This window comes from Eublepharis macularius, chromosome 4 (genome assembly GCF_028583425.1).
Source record: "Eublepharis macularius isolate TG4126 chromosome 4, MPM_Emac_v1.0, whole genome shotgun sequence".
Classification (NCBI taxonomy): domain Eukaryota; kingdom Metazoa; phylum Chordata; class Lepidosauria; order Squamata; family Eublepharidae; genus Eublepharis; species Eublepharis macularius.
The window spans coordinates 151,486,030-151,510,884 of NC_072793.1; the positions used below are offsets into that span (position 1 = coordinate 151,486,030).

Genomic DNA, 24,855 nt, shown 5'->3' on the forward strand with positions numbered 1-24,855 from the left:
TTCAGGACAGTTGATGCATATTCCTGGGATCCTCCCTGGAAATAAAAGTAGTAAAACAAAGTAAAAATCTTCCATCGAAAGGACATTGAATGAATCCCACTTTCCTTATTCATATGTATGTTCTTCTTTGTACCAAGCAAATCCCTGAGACTTCCTCATTCTGGTCTAACTGCTACACATGTTATTTAAGATGTGCTAAGGCAGCTAAACAATGCACAAAATAGTGCACCATGACTCAGAAAGAGGCAGGGCTTGGAAATGGATTTAGCTTTCTGATTCACTGGGTTTATGGGTTAGTCATAAAGTTGCCCTATCTTTCTTCCTTTTTTCTCTTTCTCTCTGACTGCTGTAGCACATTCAATAATAACCTTCAGGAAATAAAACACCTGCTGGACTTTCAAAAGGAGTCGACAGAACAGCGAGTATCCAGGAAAACAGGTAGATGGTCAGATAGACTGAGCTTTGATACATTGCCATAAACTGTTTTAATCCTGCTGTTTTTTGCTGGAACTCACTCTGCTCTCATTGAGTTAAGAAGTTTACAGTCTAAGTATCGATTTGAACATGTAGGTCCATCATTCAATGGATGGCAGCTGACGCGGTGAGCAGCTGTCACAAAGAAATACTTTGTTATGGGAAAGTTCTCTCTGGTGGTAGGTGGGGGAAACACCTTCCCTATGAGGGGAGATTAAAGTATGTGGCTTGCTGAATTTAGGAAAAGGTCAACAGAAGGAGATGTGATAAGGGTTGATAAAGGTACACCTGGTGTGGAAAAAGCAGGGAGAGAGAGAGAGAACATTTTCTCTTCCTCCCATCATTACACATAATTCTGGACCAAGCCATAGACTATAGATCAAAAAATCTACAGAATGGAGCCAGGGACAGGTGGGGGTTCTACAAGCCTGTGGGAAAGCCCTGGGTTTGCAGGAAAATATGAAATGTAAAATACATTGGACGTTAGAAAAAAAATCCAAACCATAGAAGAAAGGACTGCTTCTAAGAAAAGTGTGCCTCTAAGATCTCACAAAACTACATTGTGAGAGCTCAGTGACCATTTCAGGGGATTCTCAGTTAATGCCAGTCCAGAAAAAAGGGAAAGACAGAGGGACTAGGAAAACATTAAAAAATAGGAAGGAGAGAAGGAAAAGCTAGAAAGAGGGGAAACAGAAAAAATGAAAAGGGAAAGGTGAAAATAGGGGAGGGGAGCAGAAAAGTTGTGACTGTAAGGCTGTCAGAAGGAGAAACAGAAAAAGATAGATAGGTTAAGTAGGTAGGTGGGTGGGTAGGAAAGAAGAAAAAGGAGAGAGGCTTCAGGTACTGCCAAGGGAATGCAAAGAAGGAAAAAAGAAAGGAGGAATGGGAAATTAGATTCCCATTCTGTGAGTTCAAATCCCTACCTAGGTGGAAGCTTGTTGGGTGACCCTGGGCCAGTCATTATCTCTCAGCCTAATCTGCCTCACAGGATTGGTGTGAGTAGAAAATGATGTATATGTCACTTTGAGTTCCTTGGAGGAAGGATTGGATCAAAATGTCCACAATGATGATGAATGATCATTGTTTCAGGTCTGCCTCATCATTTTTGCTCCTGCTGACAATTTTTTTTTATTTTAATGGCATTTTTTACACTACTGATGTGCTCTTGATGCAAAAGTAACATTCTAAAAATGCTTGAAGAGGATGGCCTTTGGATAGACAAAATGGAACAAAACTAAAGACTCTCGGGTTTGTTTCGCACGGGCATGAAACAAAATTGAAATGTCAGTCTTCCAACCCAACCAGTAAGCTGGTCAAATTCACCCTCATTTGTACCCACCATCTATTTGTGGAGGAGTCAGGAGGATGTAACAGTAATGAAAGTTTTATTAATAGAACTAACAAACTCCATAGGAAAGGGAAGACATAAACCTAGCTGCTGTGATAGTTGAGAGAGTAGCATTCTGCAGACTAACAAGGGGGGGAAACCCTATTAAAAAGAAGGTACAGTCCTAACTGGAACTTGCTGCACCCTGCAGGCTCTTCTTCTTTGTATACATGACATTGCTATATTCCAACAGGGGCTTCACTTCACCTCGGGGTGAGACCAGCCTTGTGTCTAGAGGCCTCGGTCAGTAAATGATACAAATTCATACACTATCAGTCTGAGCACAAAATCCTAATTTCCTTCCTACAGAACTGGATATTAAGCTACGTCCTGGTGGATCCAGCTGAAGGGATGAACAGTCCAATCCTAAAAGGCACTACACCCTTCAACGGGCACAGAAGGATGCAACTCTGCTTATTTTTGCATTGGGAATGTGCTAGTTCAGCAATTCAGAGCCAAGCTACAAGTGACGAATGGCACAGGTTGGACACTTTTCAGCTTCCCTCAAGTTTTGATGGGAAATGTAGGCATCCTGGTCTTGCCGCTTGGGGTCTCCGACTGCTGTCCAATGGACTTTTCAACTGTCACTTGTCCGACATTCCACCAAGCTGCCTACATTTCCCATCAAAACTTGAGGGAAGCTGACAAGTGTCCGACCTGTGTCAGGCATCACTTGTAGTTTGGCTCTCAGATCCCCTCCCCATCTCCCAGGCAAGATGTACAGGATGCTTCAGGCGGTGTTGGTCTCCACAGTGTAGAAGGCACAGTCAGTGCAGGACTCAAACTGTCAGTGCATTTTTATATCTTTATTTCCTGCCATAGGTGCAGAGGACGACAGTTCCTTGGCAGTGAAGCACTTCAGAATAACCACTTTGTTGTTGCATTCTGTGGTGAGCAAGCATACATCCAACGTTACACTTTTGGAGGGACCTCACAGTGTTCAACTTTTCTATTTCTGGCACAGCCACTGATCCCCCCATTTTGTTCAGTGAACCCTTGGGAGTAGCCTAAGGGTCAAAGACTGCAGTAGGAGGGGGGAATCAATGGACATCATGGCCCTCTTTTCCAAAGACAAAAGTGCCTTTAAGTCCTCTGAACAATGTAGTTGGATGCAAACCCTAACTTTTATGTACAGTCAGGATAAGCCTTACGTCTTGCATCCTCCAGCACCCTCCCAGGGAATTATGAAATAGGTAAGATTAGAAGCCAGGACAAGGTTTTTACTCAGGTGGCCTAAGCCATTTTTCGTATTTCCTTCTTCAAAATGTTAAGGGTTTTTAAAAATTATTTCTTCCTGTAACAGTAAACCAGTAAAACAGTCGTTCCCTGCCAGTTCTGTAAAAGGTTGGATTATGAAAGCGCCTTTTATTTATTTAAACATGGTAATTCTTGACATGTTGAAAGCAGCAATATCAGCCTGGAGAACAGCAGATAAAGACTCTCTTTCATTGACTTCTTCTGCAATGGATAACCCACATAAAATCCCTCCCATTGTGACAAGGGTCTCTTGTCACGGCAGAAGCTACAGGAGAAACCGGTAGAACATACCAGACTTCTCCACTGAAACCCATTGGCGCCTGCAGGGCTTTTTTTAAGGGGGAACGCGGGGGAACGGAGTTCTGGAACCCCTTGAAAATGGTCACATGGCTGGTGGCTCTGCCCCCTGATCTCCAGACAATCTCCCCCTGATTGCCCGGCAATCTCTCTCTTTTTTTTTTTAAGATTTTTTATTCTTTTTATTAACTACATTAACTAACAATACAAAGGAAAGAAAGGGGAACAAGGGAAGGAAAGAAAAAAAAAACCAACAACAACATATAACAACTACACTACACAGAATGCTTTTCCTTCATACTGCCATTATTAAAAAAAAATTAAAGCTTTGTATAGTATTGATGGAGTGGTTGACCTTACAAGATGCAAATTACAATTCAAATTCAAATTAAATTTTCCTCCCCCTCCTGGGTCCCGGACGCAGTTCTCTCTGAGCAACTGCAGCCACAGTGCTCGTTTCCTCCCCCCCCCCCTATTGCCCGGCAATCTCAACTCCCCTCTGTCTGGAGATCAAGGGGCAGAGCCCCATGTGACCATTTTCTCCGAGGGCAACCAACTAAGTTCCACCACCTCTTTTCCCAGAAAAAAAGCCCTGGGCGCCTGCATCAATGAAGTTTGGGTCTCTTTTAATGGACAGAAGTTTTCTGTTCTGAACACCGCAGCCAGAAATCAACCGGTGTTGCTTCTTCTGAGCAGCATCAGGACATGAGAAGAAAAATGCCATCATGTTTTTCATCTTATGTCTGCAGCACAGACTTAGAGTCTTTGGCAATGGAAAATGTAGCAGTAGGTACCAAACCCTAAGGAAATATTGGTGTTGCGATATTTCAGTTGGTCCTAATAAAAGGTAGTTACATGACTTTTGCTTCTGCCATCCTTCCATGTAGTGTTAAAAATGCTACACTTAAACATTCACAGACGGTGTGACTTTTCCTGGTATAGTTATCTTTGGGCTGAATGCTGCAGGATGTAGGCAGCTGACTGTGGCATAACTTTGCCATGTGTTGCTAAACCAACATGACCCCAAGGTCGGCAAGTGGCTGCTGCCAGAAAGCCACAGTTATATATTTTTTTCACCACCACATGGGAGGCACATTGACAGTCTTGTTTAATTATTCCTCATATTTCTATCCCACCCTTCCTCCAAGTAGCTCAGAGTGGGGTAAGCAGTTGTTTCTTCTTCTCTGTTTTAGACTGACAACCATCCTATGAGGTATGTTAGACTAAGAGCAGAACCACAAGTGACAAAAGGCACAGATTGGACACTTGTCAGCCTCCCTCAAGTTTTGATGGGAAATGTAGGCAGCTTGGCGGAATGTTGGACAAGTGACAGTTGAAAAGCCCATTGGACAGCAGTCAGAGATCGAAGCTGCGAGACCAGGATGCCTACATTTCCCATCAAAACTTGAGGGAAGCTGACAAGTGTCCAATCTGTGCCTTTTGTCACTTGTGGTTCTGCTCTTAGACTGGCCCATGGCCAGCAAAGCAGGTATTTGGACCAGGACTCCCTGGTCCTATTCCAACTCTCTAACCATTACACTAGAACTTCAGGAATCTTTCATTGTGGGACTCGTTAGCCCAATAGTAATGGGCTAAGTTTCCCCCTTAGACTAGCCTTAAGAAAAGCTTTCAAGATCTCAGTTGCTATCCACAACGGGTGCTCGTTTCTTTGAACTTCTATGATTTATTGATTCTCTTTCCCTCCCTCTCTGCTATGCATGGTAGAAGAATGAGATAATATCTGCATGCCAGGTATACATGCCCTACATCTAGTGGACATTTAAACAAGGTGTACATATGTTAAATTCAGCATCCATAAGCCTGTACACAGGAACCTTTGTGGAGGAACTGTGGCTCAGTGGTAGAGCATCTGCTTTGTATGTAGAAGATCCCAGATTCAATCCATCCAGTTAAAAGGAGAAAGTAGTATGTGACATGAAAGTGCTCTCCTTGTCTGAGGGCCAAGCTACACATGACGAATGACACTTGAATGGCAAGTGTATTTCTCCCTGTTCACTTGCCCTCCACTCAATCCACTTGCCGTTCAAGTGTCATTCGCCATGTATAGCTTGGCCCTCAGTAGTCAATGATGACCTTGATGGGCCAACCGCCTTGTTCAGTAGAAGGCAGCTTTGTGTGTTCAACTTACAAATTAGCCACATTTCCTGGGAGAATGCATTTTATTTATGTATACTTTGAACATCCAATGGAAGGGCTGGTGGACTGGATAAGGAAGGGAAAACTGACTTTCACTCCCTAACTTTCCACAGGAAACTGTATCATCTGAAGCAGGCTTTTATAATGTCTTTACAGTGTTTTCTCTGCGTAGTTAAGCAAATTTTTACAACTTTTGCCCAAAATGTCTATGTTGAATTTTTGGGAAACACACCTTATTTGAGGGCTCAGTTAGTCTTGTAGATGTCATGGTCTGACAATGTCATAATGTTTGGTTGCATATGAAGCAGAAAACAGAAATTCTATGAATTAAGATTTGTACAGCCAACTTGGAGACCAAGACAGACACTTTCTCAGTTCTGTGATACTCAACTGCTGGCTGAGGGTTCAGACTGAGTCAATTTAGGTCTTTGCGTGAGTTTTCCTTCTGATGGTTTTCTTTACTACGTATCAGTGCTTATAACCAAGCTGTAACAGCCTGAAGCATGTGTCTTGATGGCTGTGCAATCTATATCAATGAGATTCCTTGATAGCTGTACCTCGTTAAAAGAGACCCATTTGCTTAATTAACTGTTCTCAGGATTGAAAACCCTCCACCGATGTGATAGCTCAAGGCTTCCTGTTACAAACCTGATGGATGTGGGACTTCTGGAGGAAATTAGCTGACATCCTAGATGTTTAAATATCTAATTTAAGCTGGGCATTTCAAGTGAACAGCTGTGATTGGTGGAATATGTCATTCAATCTCTTTCACACTAGGCTGTGGAAGTTTTATAAATGGAGGAATGCTTGTAAATTCTGAGTTCTTGCTCTTGAAACTTACTCCTTATATGGGCCACACGTATGCTGCAGCTATGATGGAGAGAAGACTGTCAGTTTGTGTTGTGTCATCAGGTGAAGGGAGGAGTCCTGGCTCAGTGGTAGAGTTTGTGCTTTAGATGGAGAAGGTCCCGGTTCAATGCCTGGCATCTCCAGGTAAAGAAGGGGAAATCTTAAGAAATTATTTTCTCTGCCTGCAACCCTGGAGAGCCACGATGAACCGACAGCTTGACTTGATTGTAGGTATTTCAGAGGAAAGCTACCCCCCGGCTTGGATTTCTGAAGTCTAAACATGTCGTCCCTTGAAATACATCTACAGCCTTGGCACCTGCCATGTCGGTATTTTGCATATGCTTTACATTCACCTTAGACGCTCTCCCAGCCACAAGGAAGTTTCTGAGCAGCATGCACGGCTGAAAGACTATTGTGTCACCGAAACTCTGTCACTGTAGTGTCACAGATAATTGGCTCCCACATGGCTGGAAGAATGACAGGTAGTACTCAATGATCACTGCTGTGCATGTGTTTCCAGTAGTTTATACTAAATAATAAATGATATTAATAAAATAATATTTTATTATTAATAAAGTATTGTTGATATTATTATTAATAATTATTAATATTATTAACATAATGATGATGGTGACAATAACAATAGCAACAACAATAGCAACAACGACAACAAAGAAATGGATTTTTATTTTCCTTAAATGATGTTTGGGTTGTTTTGCTTAAGTTTTCTACGTCTCAGTACCAAAGTATTTGGCAGGAAGGTGGCCATTCATCATGTATGTTGCCTGAGTCAGTTGTATTTGATGTCCATCTGTCCATTGTTAAGTGCCAGTCTAGCACTGGGTACCAGCAATCCAGCCATCTGGGGAGACAGCAAGCACTGGCATGAGGCCGTCCAACAGATCAAATCTGCAATCCTGAGCCTCGCTGTGTGATCCCATGCATGACTCTCCTGAAATAATTCCCACTATGTTCAGTCTGAACATAGTGGGAATTATTTCAGGAGAGTCATGCATGGGATCACACAGCGAGGGACAGAGATCAGCCTTGAAGCCTGTGCTATGTGAGGTAGGCCATTCTTGGTAATGCCAACGCAGAGTCTTGACCGAGGGCAGCTGTGCAGGGGCGGCGCAAGGGTTTACCATGCTCGCAGCCGGCCAGCTGGCCGGGCGCCCCTCCATGCGTGTGCGCGCGCGCGCGCGCACCAGCCTGCGTGATCACGTCACGTGTGACGTCATCACGGGAGCGCACGCACTGCCACCGGCCCGATTGTTGTGGCGGGCGGCCTTCGAGCTCTCCCGCTCGGTTGTCTGCGCCGCCACAGATGCCTGCCCGCGGTGGCTGCACCTGGCCGGGGGCTTGTGCTGGCGGCGGCAGCGGTGCGGGGTGGGGGGGATAGGAGGCTGGTGCTTTGTGGCGCGTGCTCCCGCACGCCACACCTCCTCCGGCGCTCCCTCCGGCACCCCGTGCCTGCGGCCACCGCCTACCTGGCCTCAATAGGCCCGCCGCCCCTGCAGCTGTGCATGGCTGTTTGCCCTTTGCTGTCCAAGAAAGCGTGCCTGTGCCTCACACCTGAGTCTTGTGACACCACGAGGAAACACAAACCCTTGTGCCATCTGCTAGAGAATGCCTTTTTCAAGGGATTTTTTTCCAGTTCCTCCTAGAGTTCAATGCAAAATTAAAATGACAAATCATTGGAGTGGATCTGGAGCCAAAACTGCACAAGTTTCATAGATCTTCTCTGCTCTCTACCTCCACCCAGAAGTCCTTTCCAGCCCCAAGAAAATTTATTCCTAGAGTCATGGGACTAATAACTAAGAATAGCCACACAGGTCAGTGGACTGCAGTGAGGAAAAGGAAGGGGGTGAAATCATTCTCTTCCCCTGTCAGCAGAACTCAGCTGATGGAAGAGGGACTTCCCATGACCCTGCAAATCAGAACTGCTCCTTTCCGAAGTTTATTTATTTACAAGCCTTTAATTACAACACTTTTAGTGTCCCCCCCCCTTTGTGGATTCCTACCCACTAATTCGTTAATAGCTGGCCCAGCACCCTGAAGACCCCCAGCCATTAGCTCCATCAAAGACCTCTTGCAGAGCCCCTCACCTCAACAGGCTTTCTTCATGCTTCCTTCATGTCCTTTATTCCAGAGTTCATCTAACCTATTGGTATTGTTTGAGGATGTTTGGAGGAGTTGTAGGGTCTCAGGATTTACAGTGTAACCTTTGATTTTAATCCTGAGTAACTACTATACCTTAATTCTTATTTCTCAACCTTCTTATTTTAAATGGAAAGTGGTGGCAGTCTGCTGGTAGCTAAAGGAGTTTAGATAACCTCTCTTTACTGATTACAGTGGTTTGTTGGGTTACTGCTGGGTTTTCTGTAACTGTTCACTGTCAGTGAAGAATAAGAAAAAATAGCTTGTTTAAAACAGTATACCAGTTTGTGGCATCTACATACCCAAATACATTCCACAGAAAACTGAAAAAGTAGAGAGCGCCTGCAGTTAAGCTGGTTTATGATTACTACATTTGTGCTTTACTTGTTCTCTACTGTTCAGGTGTCTACAACACCTTCTTAGGTCTGTAGTATAGCAGAATGGAATGGTTCAGAAGGAACTGGGATTGTAGTTTTTTGCATTGTTTATGGTATTCTTCGCTTGCTTTTGCTACCTTGTCTTCTATTTTTGCAATCCATTTTCTGCATTGTTATTGGTATGTCATATGTTAATGGAGGGGAAGGGGTTGCATGCATTTTTTTTAATTTTCTAATTTTGTGATCCTAATCCTACTGCCTTGTTGGGCATTGGACTAGATGACCCTGGAGGTACCTTCCAACCCTACAGTTCTATGATTAGATGTCTTATGCTCAGTGAGAAAGTAAAGCTATAAATGAAGTACATAATGAAGTACATAAATACATTTGCTTTGGTTCGATTTTCAGATTTCTGGTTGATTCCAGACTTCCACTATCCTATTGTATTGTTTATCAGACGTCCCATCCTGTTGACTGTATTAACTGTGTGTAATCCACCTTGAAGCCCCGTGAGAAAGGTGGACTATAAATAATGTAAATACATACATACAGAAGTTTGTATCAGCTGGAAATTTCAACAGAAGGGAGTTCCAGCCACAGAGCAGGACTTTCCCACCTCCCCCTTGCTGCTGCTGCAGCCCAAAACACAAGCCCCCATTCTGTTCCCAAGGGACAAGAACAGCTTGGAAAGAGGGAATGAAAGATCTGCAATGGGAAATCCTAATGTCCTATTAGTAGGACATACAACATTGTTCTGTACATGAAACCCCCAAAGAACAGGAGATTGAAAAAGCTTAGCCTTCTACATCAGTTGGCCAGAGAAAGACTGTGCCACTTAAAAGCTAGTCATTCTGAAAGTCGAGCGGCTAAAAGGAAAACGAATTTGATGATGTGAAGGGCTTGCCTGTGCCTCGAGAAGGGAGGGGGGGATATTTTATACCCACTGCAACCCTGTGAGGTAGATTAGGCTAAGAGTGCATCACCATCCCAAGATCACCTAGGGAGCTTCATGGCTTAGCTGGGATTTGAACCAAGGTCTCCCAGATCTTGATATTCTAACTAACTGCTTCATCATACTGGCTCTTATGTCCCTCTACATGGAGAACCTGAGCAGTATATAAATAAACAAAAAAAACCCCGGCCAATGTTATAATATCCCTGTATAGATCTAAGGTACAGCCTCATTTAGATTACTGTGCACGAGTTTTGGTCGCTGTATCTCCAAAGGGATATTGCAGAGCTGGGAAAAATGCAGAAAGGGGTAAAACAAAGATAATTGGGGGTCTTTTTATACCCACTGCTACCCTGTGAGGTAGCATTTTTTCTATGAGGAAAGGCTGAAGACTCTGGGACTTTTCAGTTTAGAAAAAAGATGACTGAAGGGAACATATAAAGGTTTGTAAAACTATGCACAGGATGGAGAAAGTGGATAGAGAGAACTTGCTCTTCCTCTTCCACCATTCTAAAACTTGGGGGGCCCCGATGAAGTCGGTGGGTAACAGATTCAGGGCAGTCAAAAGAAAATAGTTCTTTACTTAACTCTGCTTAGGACTGCATGGTTTAATTATGGAATTCATTGACATGTCACGATAGCCCCCAGCATGGATGATGGATGGTAAGAGGGGCAGATAGATTCATCAGTCGCTGCTAGCCATGGGGAATAAAGGGAACCTCCATAGCCAGAGGCAGCAAACCTCTGAATATAAATGCTAGGAGGCAACATTGGGGGAAACCTTGGCCTCAGTGCTGTTCGTTGGCTTGCCAGGGCAAATGGTTGGTCGCTGTGTGACATTTTATTTTTTATTAATTTTATTTTCCTTCATTTATACCCTACCTTTCTCCTCAATGGGGACCCAAAGCAGCTTACATTGTTCTCCTCTCCTGCATTTAATCCTCACAACAACCCTGTGAGGTAGGTTAAGCTTAGAGTATTTGACAGGCCCAAGGTCACCCAACAAGCTTTCGTGGCCAAGTGGGGATTCAAACCCAGATCTCTCAGACCTTAGTCCAACGTTCTAACCCCACTGCTCCTGAAATGACATCACATCATTGATGTGATGGTACCCCCCCCTCCATATGTCCCCAGTCTCCTACAGTCCCAGCTGCCAGCTGACTAGATGGGCCCCTGGTCTGATCCACCAGGGTTCTTTTTATTTTCTTACGTTCTTAGTGTAGTGGCTAAGAATAAGAGTTGTGAAGTAGGAAGTCCCTAATTTAAATTTTACTAGAGCTGGGAACTCAATAGGGAGCTTTACGGAAGCCTCCCACCCACCTTAAGTAAATAATACTAACTTGCTCTAAAAGGCTATATAAGGATTCTTGATATCATGCACGCAAAGTACTTTAAACACATTAAAGCTAAATATCACCGCTAACTGTTTCTTTACATTCCAGCCTTCTTAGACAAGCTCAGGGTAGCAAGCCCATCTGCCCCAGTTTGTTGAGCAACTGTTTGTTTAAGGTAGCCAGGAATTCGTCACAACGTAGCCGGACATCCTATTGAACAACTCACAGAAGGGTGCTGTTAAACATTTGTATCTACAATGGAGGGGCAATTGAAGGTACGCACACACAGAGAGAGAAGAAGGAGGAGCCAAAATATTCCTCCAGAGAGACCATAGGTAAACAGCGCATTTGGATTGTATTAGGGTCAATCTCTTTTAAGTATCCAGTTAAAGATTTCAGATAGGAAGGTTGTAAAAGGTTTTCCTGCCTATGAAATCAGGTGAGACTAGTCAAGCACCAGCCTAGATGGACTCTTGGTCAGATGCAATATAGAAGGTAATTCTCAGTAAATCAGTAACTCTCAGTAAGGCAGTCTTTGGAGGAGATGTCATAGGACTTTCTCCCTCCTAAGTGCTGCCAGTTGGATAGGCTGGTACCCCTTTTGAAAGATTGTCTCGCTATTCAGTTTCTTGATTGGCAAGATCCTCATGGAAGATAAGTCTATCAGTGGCCATGGTGACTAAAGGGAACCTCCATATTCAGAGGCAGTCAACCTCTGAATACCAGTGCCATGAGGCAACATGGCATCCGCCTCTATGCCCTCTAGTTGGCCCTTCATAGCAACTGGTTGGCCATCATGTGAGACAGGATGTTGGACTAGATGGACCACAGGTCTGATCCAGCAGGGATCTTCTTAAGTTCTTACATGCTTATTTCATTATATAACCTATTTTTGGTCCAAGGAGCTCAAAGAGTCTTTTAGCCTCACCACTACTTAGAGTTCCCAACCATAACTGGCACCCCATTGGGAGAATATGGGATCAGGGACAAGCTCTTTGGCATTGCTCTTGGTGTAAAATCAGAAGTGATGTCATCGTGTCAAGCACTGATCTGGGATTCACCCAAATCTTTGTGGTTAAACAAATCTTAAAAGTTTTATGCCAACACAGTGACTTCACTTCCAGTCTTGTGCCGGATGTAACATTACACATTGGCACAATGCCGAAGCCCCACCACCATTCCCCACCCCCACCACCCGCTGGCCTATCAAGTAACAGTGGAGAACAGGGTGCCCAGGCTGGGAGTTCTCCCACTGTAGCAGGAGATCTGGTCCTCCATCACTGCTCAATGAGAAGGATTGGGTAGAGAGAATGTGACTTGCCCAAACTCCTCAGTGAGCTTCATAGTAGAACAGACATTTTCATCTGGGGGGTTGCATCCTGCTATGTGATAGTGAAAGAGAGGTTTTACTGAACAGAGTTCAATTTTTGCAAGACATTGAATAAGAACTATAGTAAGATCACGTACTGGTTTTTCGTTTGTGATCAGTGTTGCTGTGTACAAAAATCAAAAGGCTATTTGATTCACTAATTACAGTCCTGTTTAGAAGTGTAATATGATTTGATTAAAGAGGATAATTTTCAGGGGTGGGTGCTGAAATACATCTTGTGTTATGTCTTGCATAAGCAGAAGTGCAAGATGGCATAAAGTGAAATTGACCTAATGCAAAGCCTACGCACCTTCGCATGTGTTCTTGTGTGTCTGCTTGTGCAAAGCTCTTGCATAAACAGAAATGTTCCCTGGGATCCAATACTTGGTTTCCCATATCCAAATACAAGCCAGCAAACTTCATTTATCAAGAGTGTTCAGGGGAGAATCCAAACCTTTCAAATAGGTTAGTGGCTAAATGAAGCAGAGCAGCTAGAAGAGGCCTTTCTGAGCATTCTATCAAGGCTGAGAACTCTACCTCTTTGTTTTCAATTGACCAAAAAGAGTGGGAAGCATGTTGTGACTACCTTTTGTATGGTCCTCCCCCATTGTAAATTCATAGATCAGCATGGAATGGGGTTGTAGCTTGCAGGGAGTGTTCCAGTGATGTAAGAACTGATTGTCAAGACAGAGAGTAGTCATTACTAGAGATGGGCACGAACCGAAATATGAACCAAAATTAAGCATGAACCAGGCCGGTTCGTGGTTCGCGAACCAGCGGTTCGTCAGATCCCATTTCTTTCTTTTCTTTTTTTTCAACAGTGAACTTTTATCAACTAAAAAATTAAATATCTTAGTAATTATAGTTCTAGATAATTCTCAGTTCAATTTGCTAATTTAACACTTAACAATCGTTAACTTTATTTCTATAGCAAGCTTGTTTCTGTTGTATTTCAAACTTTATATTTCTTATCTGAATATATTTGTCACTTATTAACTAAAAAAAACTTCTTATCTTTATAGCTTCTCTTGATGCTAATATTTAGCCTTCTATATAAAGAAAATTTGTAATTGCTAAACAATCCCTTATAACCCTGTGAATACCTCTTCAACAGGGTTATTGCATACAGCACAGTAAAAGGGATTGACTGTTCTGAGAGCAATTAGTCTGACTTCCACCCTCCCCCTCCCCAAAACCCCCACAGCCTATTGCTTGTATAGGCAATCACATTTTTAGGCTTTCTACAAGAAAAAGAGCAAGAAAATAAAAATAACAAAGAAAGAAAAGAAAAAGATGAATTTTGTTTTCCTTTATCTGTTCTTTACACTCAGTTGTTTCTAATGGGGATCTTGCTTACTTTCTGCGGGGTAGATGGTTGGCTGCGTTTCCTTTTTTGTGAGTTCATTTCAATTTCCATTGATGTTGTTATGCCCAATGCGTGCAGCATGTTGTTTCCAGATTCTTGATCTACAGCTTGGTATGTCTTATTATTGTAGTTGACCTGAAGATTGCAAAGGTTTACCCATCGGTATGCCAAATTTGCTTTTTGTAATTCTTCTGTTATTGGCTTCAGCAGTCTTCTTTTCTCCAATATTTCTTTTGGTAGATCTGTATAGACAGTGATTAATGTCTCATTGAAAGCTAGTAGTGACTTTTGAGTTCTAGCAATTTCCAACACTTTCTTTCTTTCTCTCCAGTTTGTGAAGGTTGCTACAATATGTCTTGGGGTTTCTTTGCTTTTAGCATTTGCTGGGCCAACTCTGTATGCTTTGTTTAGTATTGGTGCAGCTCCATCTTCCAGTTGCAATATTGGTGCTAACCAGTCTGATAAGAATTTTGCAAGGTCCAGTTTGGATGTTGCATGCTCTTTAAAGCCCCTAAATTTTAAATTCTGGCTTCGATTGTGCATTTCTAACATTAATATTCTTTTTTAGGCATCTTTGTGTTCTGATTGTAGCACCTGAATTTCTTCCTGCATTGTAGTATTCATTCCTAGTGCTTTGTCTGTTGCTTGCACAACTGCATTTAAGGCTGCTTTCATTTCCCCAATCTGCTTGGTTATTGGGTTTAAAAGCAAAGTCATTTTACTCAAGATGCTCTTTTCAAAGTTGGTAAATATTGCTTGTATTGCAGGATCAAGGGTTGACGGTTCTTTTGTACTTACTTGGCCTTCTATCGTCGCCATCTCTGCCTCTGTGTTTGTTATCTCCTCTGGAGGGTTCGGCTGTTCAGTGGCAGGAAAATAGTCCTTTAGATGCTTCACCCCTTTTGAGTTTTGTTTTTTGTTGTAAGGCTTGTGTTTGCCTCTCATAGCAGACTAGTTTGCAAGCTTTTAGTTGCTTATTTCTGTCAGATCCCATTTCTGATGAACCACCACAAACTTTAGGCTGGTTAATTTGGTTCGTTTTTTGGTCCGTGACTGCAGACAGCCTGGTGCCAATCAATCAGTTTCCTAGGCATCAAGGGAAAGACTTCCTGCAGACCTTCTGCTGACCTGCAAGTGACCTTCTTCTGACCCGGAGGTGATGGTTTTCTGGACTGAATGTGACATTTTCATGAACCAAACAAACCAGTTCGCGAACCGGGACAGGTTCATGAAAGTTTGTGGTTCGGTTTGTTTGTTTTCCCGTTCATGCCCGCATGGTTTGGTTTTTTTCCCGTTCATGCCCATTTCTAGTCATTACTCCAGCCTGATATACTCAGAGTAAAAGGGTCTGATTTTTTTTTATTGGTATCCCAAATAGTATTGATGGATTGTCGAAGGCTTTCACGGCCGGAGAACGATGGTTGTTGTGGGTTTTCCGGGCTGTATTGCCGTGGTCTTGGCATTGTAGTTCCTGACGTTTCGCCAGCAGCTGTGGCTGGCATCTTCAGAGGTGTAGCACCAAAAGACAGAGATCTCTCAGTGTCACAGTGTGGAAAAGATGTAGGTTATTTGTATCTACTCAGGAGGGGTGGGGTTGAGCTGAGTCATCCTGTAAGAGTTTCCCAGGGTGTGGAATGCTAATGGCGGGAGGCTTCACTGTATCCTGAGGAGGTTCTTTTGCATATGGATTGGTACTTGATGTGCTAATCTTCTCTGCAGGACTATTGTCGGGTGTAGAGTGTTTTGTTAGCCTGGTGTTTTTCAGAACTGGCAACCATGCTCGGTTCATTCTTAAGGTTTCTTCTTTCCTGTTGAAGTTTTGCTTATGCTTGTGAATTTCAATGGCTTCCCTGTGCAGTCTGACAAAGTAGTTGGAAGTGTTGTCCAGTATTTTGGTGTCCTGGAATAAGATACTGTGCCCTGTTTGAGTTAGGCTATGTTCAGCCACTGCTGATTTTTTTGAAAAAACAGCTCTAGAATCAGCACCCCACAAACCTAGTGTATGGTTCCGGTTGGTGGATGATACATTTATCATTTGGAGCCATGGGGAGGAAGAATTGATGGGGTTTTTGAATCATCTCAACAACATCCACCTGAACATACAATTCACCATGGAGAAAGAAATCGAGGGAAAACTCCCATTCCTGGATACCTGGGTCATCCGCAAAGCAAACTTTCAGTTAGGTCACAAGGTCTACAGGAAACCAACTCACACTGATCGGTACCTACACAAAAACTCCAATCACCATCCCCGACAGAAAAGAGGCATAATGAAAACCTTAGTGGATCGTGCAAGACGGATATGTGAGCCGCACTTTCTCAATGAGGAAATTAATCATCTAAACCACGCACTTCAGGCAAATGGCTACTCCAGAAATGAAATCCGAAGAGCAATCAAACCCAGGATGAATCAAACAACCAAAGAAAAACAGTCTCCCACAGGAAAAGTGTTTTTGCCATATATCAAAGGAATTACTGATCAGATGGGAAAGCTTATGAAAAAGCATAACCTTCAAGCAGTATTCAGACCCACCCAAAAAATACAACAGATGCTACGATCAGCAAAAGACAGTACAGACCCCCTAACCTCTGCAGGAGTATACCGTATACCCTGCAGCTGTGGACAAGTTTACATCGGGACCACAAAGCGTAGCATCCAGACAAGAATAAAAGAACATGAAAGACACTGCAGACTTGGACAACCTGAAAAATCAGCAGTTGCTGAACATAGCCTAACTCAAACAGGGCACAGTATCTTATTCCAGGACACCAAAATACTGGACAACACTTCCAACTACTTTGTCAGACTGCACAGGGAAGCCATTGAAATTCACAAGCATAAGCAAAACTTCAACAGGAAAGAAGAAACCTTAAGAATGAACCGAGCATGGTTGCCAGTTCTGAAAAACACCAGGCTAACAAAACACTCTACACCCGACAATAGTCCTGCAGAGAAGATTAGCACATCAAGTACCAATCCATATGCAAAAGAACCTCCTCAGGATACAGTGAAGCCTCCCGCCATTAGCATTCCACACCCTGGGAAACTCTTACAGGATGACTCAGCTCAACCCCACCCCTCCTGAGTAGATACAAATAACCTACATCTTTTCCACACTGTGACACTGAGAGATCTCTGTCTTTTGGTGCTACACCTCTGAAGATGCCAGCCACAGCTGCTGGCGAAACGTCAGGAACTACAATGCCAAGACCACGGCAATACAGCCCGGAAAACCCACAACAACCATCAGTATTGATGGAATTGGCACTGAAACTTACATAAAGCTTGGTGACTTCAACATCAGCAAATCATGCAGCTTCCTTTCTCTCAGATGTGCAGGTTTGTTTCACTTCACATAACCCCTGCCAAACCTGTTTGGCCAGATCTGACAAAAGACTGGGCATGAAATGATTCTTCAATCATATCACCTTCAAAATAAATAAATATATAAGATTATCTCTAGCCCATACAACTAGTTTGAACAGCATTTTTCCTATTAATAGAACGTAACAGAAGAAAATCTACCCTGTTAGCAATGGGAAATCTGTAAGTAGGCTAATTTTTCTGCTTATTTCTGTCAACAGGTAGCTATTTCTGAGGTCAGAAGCAGACCCTGAATTTTTGCTTCAATTCTGAGCATAACAGCTAAAAGCATTCTCCAAAAATTCGACAGAAGTCACAGCCCTTTCAATGAAAGCCATATATTTCACATCTAGTGCCCCTAAAGTCACGGCCCATTAATTTTGATTCCAGGTGTATATAATTGGAATAAGGTGAACTATTTACATTCATGTACATGTCTGTCCATGCTGCATTTTTTAGAATGCATCCAATGAGCTGATTCTATTAATCAGACTCTTCCCAATTGTATCCAGGGGCTGGCATAAGAGAACCATCTGTGTGCCAGGAGATAGAAACAAAGGAAGGTATGACCCAGATATGGTGTGTGTATTTATTTACATTATTTATAGTCCACCTTTCTCACAGAGCCTCAAGGCGGATTGCAGTGTGAGTCAGTACAGTCAATTTCAAAGACATTTCAATAAACATGTAATGGGTATATACATGCAAATTTGCAAAGATTTAAAACCAGCAGAAATCCAATACAGAGCTGAAGAAATTCTGAAACAGAGCATAAGCAATTCTAAGCCTTACATATTAAACAACATAGTAACTATCCAGTACAATCAATAGTAGTAGAGTCTATGGTCTATCATATTTAAATCAATAGTAGTAAAGTCTGCACTCCCTCCCTATCCCTTTACTGATGGATCTCTTGAGACCACTTCCTTACAGTGCACCCCTCCTATCTGAATAAAAAGCCCTCTTGAATAATTTAGTTTTGCGTTGTTTGTAAAAATCCAAGAGAGAGTGGGACCTTTCCCAGCCTCTTCAGGTAGATCGCCACAGAGAATGCATGTGAACAAAGAACTGTTGGTTTTGGCCATGTGTAAGGTGTGTGTGGAATGTGTACATTTTATCAGGACTCGTGGGTGACTCAGTCCCAAGGCTCAAACTTATTATGATGGTTTATGACATTTCAGAAATAAAAGAGGCATGATATTGTATGTATGGGATGGGATCATGTGTGCACAGGGGCCTGTGTTAAACATCTGCACACAGCACATTAAAAACTAGATGCCAAGGAGACAGCTAGCATAGAACCCTTCTCCCTGGCATTTAAATGGTGTGTGCAAGGAATAGTTTTATGTTCCGCCACACAAGCCCCATGCTGACCTGAATGGTCTAAGCTAGTCTGATCTCAGAAGCTAAGCAGGGTCAGCCCTGGTGAGTATCTGGATGGGAGTACACCAGAGAAGACCAGGATTGCTATGCAGAGACAGGCAACGGCAAACCACCTCTGAACCTCATTTACCTTAAAAACCATAGGGGGGGGGGTCATCATCAATCAGCTGTGACTTGACAGCACTTTCCCCCACCACACAAGCCCCCCCAATCCAAAATGGAATAGCCCTGACTCATTTGCCACCTCAGAGCCCACTTATATCTACCTAACTATTACATTTTTCTTGCCCTTCCTCTAGGGAGCTCAGGGCAGCCTATGTGGGCCTTTTCTTCCATTACTCTGGGAGGCAGATTAAAACTGAAAGGGAGTGATTGGCCCAAGGTAAAGCTGCATGGCTAAGGTAAAGAATTTTAATCCAATCCCCAGTCTTAAACTACTGTTCTAACCACTGTGAAGATCTGTGAATCTGATCAGAGCTGCAGTGCAGAGAAGAAGAAATGCTTCACCATTTCCTTGCCAGCCATTTTTTGAAAGAGATGCAGGGTCCGTATTTACTTCATTTTACTTTTACTTTATTTATATCCCACCTTTTCCTCCAATAGGAACCCAAGGTGGTTTATATAATTCTTCTCCATTTTATGCTCACAACAGCCCTGTGAGATAAGTTCAGCTGAGTGTGCGTGACTCGCCCAAGGTCAACCAGCAAGTAGGGATTTGAACCTGGGTCTCCCAGATGACACTCAAACCACTACATCACACCAGATATATATTTTCTACCACTAGAAAATCAGATGAGGGGGGGCTTTAAATCAGGAAAATGGCTTGTGTGGAGATGAACCCACATAATATGGTCATACACTCACATCCACATACTGTTCCTCTAGTCAAATATTCATTCACTCATTCACCACTTTTTCACCAGAAAGGAGCTCAAGGCAGTTTACTGTATAAAATATAAACTATCAAACATCAGTTTTTTACAATATAGAACAGATAACAATTGAAATACGAACAACCAAAAATGTTAAAAACAGAGCTTAAAAACACAGTTTAAAATACATCTTAAAAGCATAATCTTCAACTGCCTCCTGAAACTAGAGTGTGAGGGGGCCAAGCACAGTTCCCTGGGGAGATTGTTCCACAATCATGGGACTACCATCGAAAAGGGCCTCTCCTGTACACTCCCCAATCAACCTTCTCAGGTGAGTAGAACAGTCAGGGGGACCTCTTAATTCCCAGGAACGTAAGTGCAAAGATGGGCCTTCAGATACCCTGATCCCAAGTCATGTAGGGCTTTATAGGATAAAACCAGCACCTTGAATTGGTTTGGGCGCAAATTGCTAGCCAGTGTAGTTGCTATAATATTGGGGTCACACATGTTCCCAATACCTGGCCTTGACCAGCAATTTAGCTACAGCCTTCTGCACTAGCTGCAGCTTCTGAACCATCTTCAAGGGTATCCCCAAGTAGAGCACATTGCAACAGTCCAGTTGAGTGGTAACAAAAGTATGGATCACTGTGGCTAGTTCTGATGATAGCAGGAATGGACGCAGCTGATGCACTAGCTGAACCTGGGCAAATGCCCTCCAAGCCACTGAAGCCACCCGTCTTTCTAAGGTGACCACTTTGTCGAAAAGTACTGTGAGCATGACTTTTCAGTGGGAGCATAATTCCATCCAAGATAGGGGAGCTCTCACATTGCTGGTCAGCCTTTTTACTAACCCAGAGAACCTCAGTCTTGTCAGGATTAAGTTTCTGCTTGTTCAACCTCATCCGGCCCATTACTGACTGATTCAGAACTTCAACAGCATCCTTGGAATTAGATGGCAAAGAAGTTCACAGCCCTCTGCTGCCAAGTTGGGCAATTAATGCTTGCGCCATGTTTAACTTGGCCCCAAGCCCTGCATTTTGGCCCTTGGAGGCTACTAAACAGGAAGCTAAGATGCCTTTCACCCATTGTGCAGGTGCCAAACCCAGGAGGTACAGGCTTCTCACAAAGCTGCTTAATATCCCCTTGCAGGGCTTGCTTTACTCAAGGATTTGGCTAGAGAATGTAATTAGCTGATTGACAGGAAATGAGAATATACCAGCAGGAGAAAAAAGACTGAACTCTTCCTTCTTGTGTAGAACTGGAAGCAGGAATCAATTTCTGGATGTTCCTAATCTACAAAAATATGGAGGAGGGATCAAACCTTATTCGGCATCTTTGATAAATCAGTATCTCCCTCTTCCCTGCCTTAAAGCTTTATGTATGTTCCAGTCCATGTATGTTCCAGTCCATGAACATTGTGAGTCGGTTTCGCCGTACATGCCAATTTTATTGTTAACCAAAGACGGTTTGTATTTTCTGCAACCTTTCTCTAGTAAATCACTGTGCTTCATTTGTCCCTCACCACCACCACTCTGAGAGGTTTTTTTTACATACACTGATGTCACCAACATCACTATGTCACTATATCCAAAAGTGACAGAGTAGTTCTCCAAATCACCAGAAACTCTATGGTTTTACTACAGAGTTTCTGACAATTCACAGAGCTACCCTCCCTCACTGACATTGCACACAACCCCATGTCCCCATCCCTCCTTCCAGATGCCAGGCTCACTCTAGCAACCCTAGGACCTATCCTTTCATTTCAGTCTCCACCTTTTCCCCACAGCCCAGGAGAATTCCTTCTCCTCCCATCACAGCTATAAATGCTTTCCATCCTCATCCCAGCTAGTTGGACCCGTCCCTGACCACACCTGGGCTATAGGCCTTTGGGACAGGCCTTGTTGGGCCAGATCCTGTGAGGAATGCCTTGGTCCTTAGCTGCTTTTTTCCCAGCAGGGCTTCCTTTTTCGTCTCCCTTGACTTCCTCTGGTTTGCCCAGCTATGTTGTTCACAAGGTAGGGCTACCAACTTTGTATAGGGAAAATCCTGGATATTTTGAAGTGGGAAGGGTGGAGTTGGGGGGAGGAGAGGAAGCTCAGCAGACATGTGATGCCATAAAGTCCACCCACTGAAGCTGCCATTTTCTCCAGGGGAACTGCGATCAGGAGATCAATCATTATTCTGGGAGAATTCCAGGCCCCACCTGGTGGCTGGTAACCCTATAAAAGACTCCGACAATGTACAAGAGTAAAAGCGAAGGAGGTCATGATGTGATCTTTGATAAAACAACAAAATTGTGGCAGTTGTGTGTGGTGAGATAATATTTCACCCTCAGCTATCTGTGGGGAAAAAACCTTGCGAAGTAAATGTTGAGAATGCTCAGAATGTCGACTGTAGCCTTCCAAGGAGGGTGCAGAGAGTCACGTGCAAAAGAAGCCCCATACTTTGTCTGTTTCTGCTTGAACCTCACAATCAGAACAGGGCTTATTCCCTTTTGATCACTTGTTTGGACATTTAAAGGTCTGAGCCCAAGACATGTATGTGTGTGCTATCAAGTCAGAACTGACTTGAGCCAACCCCAGCAAGAGGCTTTCAAGGCAAGTGAGAAGCAGAGGTGGTTTGCCATTGCCTTCCTCTGCAGAGTCTTTCTTGATGGTCCCTTATTCAAGTACCAATCCTGTTTAGCTTCCAGTGTCTACCTATATCATACCACTATACGTCCCTGACTCTAAGATAGGCATGTTTAAATTATAATAATAATATTATATATACCGCCCTTCAGGACAACTTAATGCCCACTCAGAGCAGTTTTCAATGTGTGTTATTATTCTCACGACAATCACCCTGTGAGGGGGGTGGGGCTGAGAGAGCTCTGATACTGCTGTGACTGACCCAAGGTCACTCAGCTGGCTTCAAGTGGAGGAGTGGGGAATCAAACCTGGCTCTCCAGATTAGAGTCCAGCTGCTCTTAACCGCTACACCAAACTGGTAAATTACTTCTTTACAAAAATATGAACACATCTGTACAGCTTTTGAGCTTCATATGTAGTCTTCACCTGGGAAACTTATGGCTCTAGGCTCATCTTTGGCTCCTCAGCCAGCTGGTACTAGACATAATATAAGATTGGTACTCCAATCAGTCATCAAGGAATGAAAACAGCCCAGATGCTCGAGCCCTTTCTGTATCTCACAAGGCTGAAAGAAGTACCGGAGTAAAACATTAAAGTCATAATCCATCACAAGAGGAAATCTACCTGCATAGGTAGGCAAAAGGTTGCCAATCAACAATTGCTATCTCGCTTTCATCAGTCTCCCTGGCTAGCAACAATTAATAGCGGATGTTGATACGAGATAGCTAAGAGAATAAAGAACAGTTCCAGAGGCACCATGAGTTGCACGTAACCAGTGAAGCCCCAGGGAACTTTTGGGAGTCCGGCTGGTAGTATTCCGTCAGGTAGGATGGGAGGGGTCTGACAGGCTGAAAAGGAAGAACTCTCCCCTTCGCAGATGGAGAGATGTGTTGGAGAGTTTCAGAGTTTGGCAGCTTTGATATGGGAACACGTCAAGGGAAAAAAGGCCAGAAATGGCTGGGAAGGCGACAGACCTAAACGTGAGCTGAAACAGGCATCGGTAACTTTAAGATTATTCTGTCTGCCACTTAAGTCACCATTTTAAGGAGTTCAGGAGGACACCTTTATAATGGATTAGGATTGCAGTCCACTGCACTTATTATTGTAGCAGGTATTGCCTTTTCTTAATATATTATCTTATACCTTGTAATCCACTTTCTATACTGTTTATAGTATATTTTTGCCTCAGCTTGCTGTTTGCATTGTTCTGTAATTCTGTAGTCCTTGTTGTTGTTTTTCCTTTGCTTAGCAGTTATTAGACAATATTTGCTCAACTATATGCTTTTCTTTTTATAATCAATGATGGCATATACAAAAAACCCTATTTTTTTCCTTTTCTGAAAATAGTTTATGATGGTTCATCTGTAAATCCTAACTTGGCCATGCTTACCAAGATAGATAGATGGCTGGGAGACACCTGGTTGGATCTGAATTACCATTATCAATGAAATTTTCCAAGCTTCATTATAACCATATGATATGGAATCTAGTATCTAATTCAAAGAAGAGTTGTGTACAAGGCAGTGGGGGAGAAAGTTTGTAGATGACTAGACAAGCACATATACTGCTCTTCATCTGTTGGTGGCAGTGAAACAGAATCCTATTTGTAGTGGGGCGCATGGGATGAAGTGGAGAGAACTAGCTCCTTAATGGGGTCTAGTGGCTCAGGACCTGGGCCAGCTAAGTACACATGTGATAGAACAGGAGACCTGTGGTGCTTGTTTGATCATATGATGTTCTTGCTTTCATCTGAGAAGTATCATCTGTAATGGAGAGGGGCAGGACCGGCCCACCCATTGAGGCCGGCCTGGCAGCCACCTCGGGCACTAAGGCACTGGAGGGGGCGCTGGCCGGGGGGCAGAGGCGCGCACCACGGAGCTCAATTGCCCCGTGCTGCTACGCCCAGTCAGGAGTGCATGCTGGTGGTGGCAGCACAGGGCCACTGAGCAGGCAGCCTCCCAGCCCTCCTGCCCAGTTGCTCTGTGCTGCCGCCACTGCCGCTGCCAGCACACAGCTGTGGGCCAGGTGCAGCAGGTGTCCAGGGCAGTGCACGGAGCATCTGAGCCAGAGGACTGGGAGGATGCATGCCACCATGCACTGGCCGGCCACCAGCTGCGCCTGGCCCGCAGCTGCTGCGCCCAGCCAGGAGCGCATGCTGGCAGTGGCAGCGTGGGGCAGCTGAGCAGGCAGCCTCCCATTCAGTTGCTCTGTGGGCCAGGTGCAGCCGGCGGCCAGGGTGGCCGGCTGCACCTGGCCCGCAGAGCAACTGAGCGGGAGGGCTGGAAGGCCCCCCATGCATGCACCCAGTCCAGCGTGATGATGTCACATGCAGTGACATCATCATGCAGTCCGGTGCACACATGTACGTGTGCAGTGGCAGCCCTTAAGCTGCCTCAGGTGCCAACGATGCTGGAGCCGTCCCTGGAGGGGGGAGCTCTACATTTGCACTAGAGGCGTCTTTCATTGGATGGGTAGACTTTGGCTGGGGAGGTTCTGTGTCTGTATTACTGTCTCCCAAGTCAGTTCTAATATGCAGCTGGAGAGATTTTATATAGTGGGAACTAAGTTTAAATAATAAATAAATAATTTGTCAAAATAAACAGGAGATGAAGGTGAATTCTGTCTATTCC

At 43.8% G+C, this 24,855-nt stretch overlaps 1 protein-coding gene across 2 annotated transcripts in view; it reads left to right on the forward strand.

Moving 5' to 3' along the window:
* Positions 1–350: 350 nt before the first annotated feature.
* The window catches only part of FAM3D (FAM3 metabolism regulating signaling molecule D), a 50,328-nt gene continuing 25,823 nt past the window's right edge, over positions 351–24,855 (forward strand). Inside the window, exon 1 of one of the 2 annotated variants that reach the window (XM_054977170.1) lies at positions 351–438. The gene's annotated coding sequence lies outside the window, so the exon portion shown is untranslated. Of the gene's footprint in view, positions 439–23,276; positions 23,337–24,855 lie in introns of those variants that run through there. The other variant, XM_054977169.1, reaches the window with a different exon arrangement.